We start from the raw sequence: 7,613 nt of genomic DNA, 5'->3' as shown, positions 1-7,613 counted from the left end.
GATCCAGGCAACAACTGAAAACGCTACTACAAGAAAAGGCAGAGGAAGCTTTCAGATGGTTTCAGATGTCCTTCTTATTGAAGGACAAACCAAATTGTTACTTGGCAAACAAATTAATATCCGAACAAGGCTACCGATCTATAACCACCATAATCACACCCTCTGGCACCCATATTAATAAACCAGCAAATATATTGAAGGCGTTTCACAAATTTTATTAAAATTTATAGCCTCAACAACATTGCCAGATAGACAAATAAGAGATCAATGCCTAAAGCAGATTAAGCTCCCCAAAATATCCTCCTCTGTAAAAGAAGCACTTAACAGTGATATAACCAAAGAGGAAATCGAACAAGCCATCCATACTCAAACAGATCTAGTCCAGGACCAGATGGATTACCCCCAGTTACTACAAGAAATTCCAAGAATTTCTAATTCCACATCTATCAGTGCTGTTCAATGACATGCTAGCAGGACATCCCCCCCCCCCCCGACCGGAAATGCTACAGGCCAATTTATCCCTCCTACCAAAACCGAACAAAAACTTAACCAAAGTGCAAAAATACAGACCAATTTCAGTCTTAAATATTGATGTGAAACTATTCTCCAAAATCCTTTGCCTTCGCCTAAATAAACTGATGCCAAAGTTAATACACCCGGATCAGTCCGGATTTATTCCAGGAAGACAAGCCACAGATGCCATCTGTAGATGAATTAACATAGTACAGGATGCCAATGTAAAAAAATCCCCCATAATACTACTAATGCTTGATATCTACTAAGCATTCGACTCCTTATCGTGGCCATTCTTGTTCAACATTCTTCCCAGATACAATATTTCAGGCCCATTCATAGAAGGATTCCGAGTTCTATATAATAACCCAACTGCTTCAATAAAAATGTTTAACACCATGTTTATGTTTAAATGTTTAAACCATCTCCAACTTTCAAAATCTTTAGAGGAACACAGCAGCGGTGCCCGCTATCCCCACTTCTTTTCACTCTAGCAATAGAGCCTCTCGCATGGATGATACATGATGAAATCAACATTAAAGGATAGGCACAAGAACTTATAAACTGGGCCTCTATGCAGACAACATTTGCATGACAATTACCAACCCATTAACAAGGCTACCTAATTTATTCCAAAAATGTAACATATTCCAACAGATCTCAGGCTTGACAGTCAACATAAGCAAAACAGAAGCTATGCCAATTAATATACCTTCCACTCAAATTATTACAACTAAACTTCCCATTTCAATGGAAACAACATTCTTTGGTATATCTGGGAGTCAAGATAACTAAAGCTTATAACACCCTTTACAAAGCCAATTTCCCGCCAATGATTCAATATTTACAGTCTAAACTATCCAAATGGAACAAACTCCCACTTTCATAGCTAATGCACATTACCTCTATTCGCATAGTGATTCTGCCAAAAATCGTATAACTCTCCAATTTTTATGGAATAGAAAATGACACCGCAACAACAAATCCACGCTATTCCGGAAGTATAACCAGGGAAGCCTTAAGGTGCCGAACTTTGCATTGTATTACAAAACAGCCAGAATAACCCAATAAATACAATGGCATGCACCCCCAAACACTGTACCATGGGTGGATTTTAAAAACTCCACAATCTCCACAAATACCAATTAAAACATTAGTGCTACTATGGTTAACCAAACAAAATATGAAATCAAATAACATAGAAACCGCAATTATAACACTACATCTCAAAATATGGAGATCAGTGAAAAATAAAATACTGAGACGCACAGCAACCTACAGCCTATAATAGGCAATCCGGACTTTTGCCCTGGACTATCATCTCAATCCTTTGAATGGTGGTCGACAATTTTCATAAAATAAAGGACTTAATCACCCATAGAGGGATAATCTCACAAGCTCTCCTGCAAGAATCTTACGGAATTCCTAACATGGAACTATACTGCTATAACCAACTAGTACATTTTTACAACCAACAAAGTGCCCTTAGACCAACAATGGAGAACTCAATATTCGAATCCAGATGTAAGAACCTTGAATGCTCTGCTAAAGCAATTTTTCAAATATATGCCCAACTAACAAACTACCCCAGAGGACTACCCAATATATACCCAATTATGGGACGAAGACCTCTCTAGCAGTATATCACCTGAGGAATGCAATTAGGCAACATCACATTCACCTTTTGGATTTGCCAACATACTGGCCTGGTTGGTAGAAGGACAGGGGCAAATGCTGTCTACAAACACTACTTCTTCTGACCTACTACTCTTACAGTCTCTGGAATTTTCTTGGTCCCCTTTACCTTCCTTTTACATGATTTTTCCACTTGCTTTACAAACCATCTGGAGTTTCTTGACAGTTCAGCCTATGTATCGTCGCCTTCACCCATCTCATTGGATTTTTTCCGCTTGCTTCTCAAACCATCAGGAGGGTTCAGTGTGGAAGCATAATATAGAGAAAACAAGCAGATACAGCCATGTTCAGAATAATAGCAGTCCAACATAACTTACCTGATTGTTATAATACAGAACTCCTTCCCTGTATTGAAAGAATTGTCCAAAGGCAGGCCCTGTGCTGCCTCCCAGTTTTATTGCAGCTCTAGCCCTCTGTTCCTGAAATTTCCCCCCAAAGGTGAGCTGTGCACGTGAGCTGAACAAAAGGCCCACACCCTAGCTCCTCTGCGCACGTGAGAGAAAACAAGGTTTCATGTGACTAAGCCAATCAGCGCAGACTTTGCTCCTCTCCCTCCCCTCGTTCTGCTGGAGGGGATTCTAAAAAACACTGCCTAGGGGAAAAAGAATCAGAATCTTCCCTGTACTGGACTAGAGCTTCGGTTCCGTCCATCTGTGGGAATATAGCCTCATTCCCTGGCCTAGGTGGATGGATTTGCGCCAGCGTATTACTGACACTGCCTGGAGCTATAACCTGTGTGGACTGATATATATTTTATCATACCTCCCAACATTTTGGAAATAAAGAGAGGAACAAAAAAGTTGCCATTCGTAGCGTGCAGAATTTTTTGACCACACCCATTTTTGTGGCCACACCCCCTAATTACGATGTTCATTTTACAAAGTTTCGCAGGTTATAAAAGTTTGAACATATTTCTGTGGTTTTTTTCCAGTTATTAGTTTCACTAATGAAGGTGAATTGCACTTTAAGCAGTCTAACTTTTCCGAAGGGACCTGTTATATTGCTTATCTAGATACTTTTGAATTGTTACAAGTATATCTTATCTTCTGTTGTGGCTGTTCTGGGCTCTCTGCCAAAAGCCAATTAAGTTAGAAACTTTTTCTGGCTGTTCAGTGCAGATAAAAATGGGACTTTCCAGTACAAACGGGACAGGTGGGAGGTATGTTTTATCATACTCCAAGTAAGCTATCCCTGTATGCCAAATCTGCGTACTCTACAATAAACGGGGGTGTTTCTGTATAAATTCTGTGGTATTCCCTGTTCTGGTGTCGGGTGTGCACACACCTTTTATTGAATCTATAACACTGATCAGTCACTGTTTTTGGTAGAAATTATATTTCTACATGGCAAATTATTTACTAGTAGGTGTAGTAATGTGATAGAAAACCAACAGACCCAACAGTCATGACATGCATGCTGCTGATTCTGTGTAATTGAATCGAGGTTTGTTCAAAATAACAGTAGTAATAATACATTTCCATTATGTCCTACAGGCAGCACACCAAGGGTTAACTCCAGTGTCCCCCCTGATAGGACAGGTAGCATAAAAAAATATTCAACTAGCGGCCTTTAAAGCCCCAGACCACCCCTCCCTCTGCCTTTTTTTTTCCCTGTCCTACCTGTGGGCAAGGTAGCGAAGATCCAGACTCTTAGGAGTTAGATGGCCGACTAGGGGTTACCTGAAGGTTAACCCCTGGGGGGACTGTGTGTTCCTTGGCAGAGCGAAACATGAAGTTGCATGGGGCTCATCGTCCTGGTAAGGAACTTTTAGCCTAGAAGTACTTTGCGGGTCCCCCCAGGGGGATCACAGCAAGCAGTAAAAAGTTATGGCAGACCAGGGAAAAAAGAAGAGCAAAGATCCGCCAAAGGATATACTTCTATTTTTCTCACAACCAAGAGATGACACTTTCTCTTTTAATCCTAAAGACCAGATTTTTCTAAAAGGTTTAAACAGATGTTTTTACTGGACAAGCAGGATATTGCTAAATGGGATGAACCTCCATTTATAAAGAAATGAGGAGAGCACTCTGCAAGCAATTAATGCTGTGGTTATCCTTTTATTAGTCGACTACTTGTACACGACATGTTTCGGGCCTATATGCCCTTTATCAAGTGTAACAAACAAACACCAGCTGGTGTTAAACATATGACTAATAGTCTGTATAATATGTATATTTCGGTCCTTAGTAGGCACAGAGATGTGCAGTACTGGTGCTACCTTATATCAGGTGGTAACTTTTGTAAATGATTTTCTTCTTTTTTTAACAGTGTGAATATAACAATGTATCAAAATGATTTCAAACACTGATGTGATTATAAATGTTGCTAATATGTTACAATTATGTGGAAAGATTAAAGAATGCACACAAACAAAGAGACTTTGAATCTATATTCTAAGAGATCCACACACCTGTTGATTAACTAACTGTATATGGACTGGAAAGATGGACCTTTACACAGACCTCCTTGGGTTCTCTGAAGACCATTCACTGACTGGTGGGGGATGGTTGGGGTGTTTAAAGAAGCCTGCACGTTCTGTTTGTTTGTTACACTTGATAAAGGGCATATAGGCCCGAAACATGTCGTGTACAAGTAGTCGACTAATAAAAGGATAACCCATTTAAAATCATTTGTTTCCCTTAAAGGACCAGTAACATCAAATTTTTTTAAAAAAAAATTAGTTAGTATACATCGAGAAATAAACACCAACACAAATTAAACTTTTAAATTGCAAAGCCTTTATTAAAAAATAACTTACTGAAACTCCACTTCCGCTCTTCTTGAGAAAAGGCGACCATCCATTCTGCAGCAGTTGATTCCTCCTCCCTGGCTGCTCTGCTCTGCCGGCAAGATTGGGGCAGCACTTCTAAGCGATGCACATGTTGTCTCGTCCAGCGGACATCGCCATTGCCTGACAGTCGCTCCCCACTTCCCTGCATTGCTCCTCCGTCTCTCCATGACTTTTTTTCTTCCCGCACCCCCAGCCCCCCCACTGCGCTGCTAGGTATCCCTCCTCCTGTGCTGCACAGCAACTCGGACACCGAATCCGATTTTTTACCAGGAGATCAAAGGGAGCTGCACCCCGGACTGTAAAACCAGAAGCCAGTGACGTTTGCTAGCTACATTGGTAACTGCCGGTGTTATGGGAACTGCAAGCGGGAGTTGTCAATCACAGGGACCTATCCACCCCCCGCAGAGTAGTCCCTCCCTCAACTACCTGCTAATCTGCCGCAATGGGCAGGAGGCTGATGGATATGGTTTGCTATAGATGGGAGGTTCGGTTGCTGCACCGAAGTGTGGAGTTGTGCAACACGTGCATGTGCTTATGTGTCTGTATTATTCTATAGCGTACCCTTTCCATCAGCCGCAGGCAGCATTCCTAACAGGCAACGTCCCCCCATCCTCAGACCACTTTGTTAGGACACCATTGCGGGCAGCTTGGCAGGTAGCCGAGGGAGGGACTATTCTGCGGGGGTGAGGGGGGGATGGATAGGTCCCTGTGATTGGAATGGATGGTCGCAGTGTCACCTTTTCTCAAGAAGAGCGGAAGTGGAGGTTCAGTAAGTTATTTTTTAATAAAGGCTTTGCAATTTAAAAGTTTAATTTGTGTTGGTGTTTATTTCTCAAAGTATACTAATGAATTTTTTTTTTTAAAAAAAAAAATTTATGTTACTGGTCCTTTAAGATGCTTACTTTAAAGGCTGTCTTCTTAACTACTATAACTTCAGCAAGAAGGATTGGAGAGATCCAAGCATTGGGAGCCTCAGAGCCTAAAGCTCCCCATAGACGTGACGATTCTTCTTGCTGAAAGAGCGATTTTAGGGAAGTCTAAATCCTTCTAAATTATCGTGCGGTTAGTGGGATTCGAACGATCATTTTCGGCCGACATCTGTCAGGAAATTGATCGGCCAGGTTAAAAAATCTTTGTCGGTCCCAGTGCAATCTATCTATGTTTGTAGGGCCAAGCAGGCAGCTCCCCTTTGTTTTCCTGGCAAATTGGTCTTTTTAGTTGATGGTCAATTCGTACAATCGTTCCAAGGAAATCATGGTCTCATGATGAGGATCTGATCTTTTAAAAATCTCAACATCTATCTATGGCCAGCTTTATACTGTGTTTTTTCAGGATAAAGTCTGCTTAAGAACTTTATCTTCTTTTGTACCAAAAGTACCATCTTCATGGTGTGTTAATGCAGAAATTAATCTACCAATATTCTTCCAAGAACCAAACTGTCAAAGAGGAAAAACTTCTTCATAAAATTGATCTGAAAAGATGTTTAAGTATATACCTTAAAAGAACAAAACATTTCAGAGATTCGGTTAATCTGTTTATTCTTTTTTCTGGAAAGGGAAAAAAGGCTTCTTAAGTTTCTATTGCAAGGTGGATTAAGGCGGTTATTAATCTTACCTACAAACTGGAAGATAAGGAGCCACCAGAATTTGTGAGAGCCCACTCTACAAGGGGAGTCGCTACCTCATGGGCAGAAAGGTGTAATGCGTCTCCTCAAGATATCTGTAAAGCAGCCACTTGGTCAAGTTTGCATACGTTTGCCAAGCACTACAAATAAGACATCTTGTCCGGAGAAGATACGGCCTTTGGCAGCAAGGTTCTACAAGCGGTACTTCCTGAAAACTACTCTAACCCACCCTGATTTGGGAAGCTTGCAAATTCCCTTGGTGTGCTGCCTGTAGGACGTAATGGAAGTAGAAAATTGGTATACTTACCATTGAAATTTTCATTCCATTAGTCCATCGTAAGGCAGCACAAATGTCCCTCCCAAATTGAATAAATGAATACAGCATTATGTTGTGTGGTTGTTATTGTGGTAGAGCTATAGAAATAACAGGCAGAGGGAGGGGTGGTCTGGGGCTTTAAAGGCTGCTAATTGAATATTTTTTTTATGCTACCCGTCCTATCAGGGGAGACACTGGAGTTAACCCTTGGTGTGCTGCTGTATCCCTACAACTCTTCTTCCTCAATTCTCACACAAACCAGCCCCAGTTTTACAGATTGTTCTGTAATCTCACCTGTTCCTTCCTATACCCCCCCCCCCTCATGCAGACTCAGATTTTACTGCTCTAGAACAGTTTCATCTGGTTCCAACTGACACCCTTATCTGTCTTATCATTTTGAGATCCACAAACAAGCCAGAGAGACAGTTACCAAGAGACGGAGCAAAATCAAACACTGTACTGTATTACATCTTTAAATATAGAGATAGAATGTGCTATTTACATAGAAATGCATGATATACAGCACTGTAGTGGTGTTTTGTATCTTTGCTGTGTGGGTTTATGTAGATCTATCTGTGACCCTTTGTTTATACAGTTCAGGTAAAGAGTGAGCTTGGTGCACGGAGTAATAAGTAGTGCAGGGAAAGCAAATCCACAACTGTTATTGATTTACA

The sequence above is a fragment of the Xenopus laevis genome, chromosome 8S, assembly GCF_017654675.1.
Source record: "Xenopus laevis strain J_2021 chromosome 8S, Xenopus_laevis_v10.1, whole genome shotgun sequence".
Taxonomy (NCBI): Eukaryota; Metazoa; Chordata; class Amphibia; order Anura; family Pipidae; genus Xenopus; species Xenopus laevis.
This window is presented reverse-complemented; position numbering follows the sequence as displayed.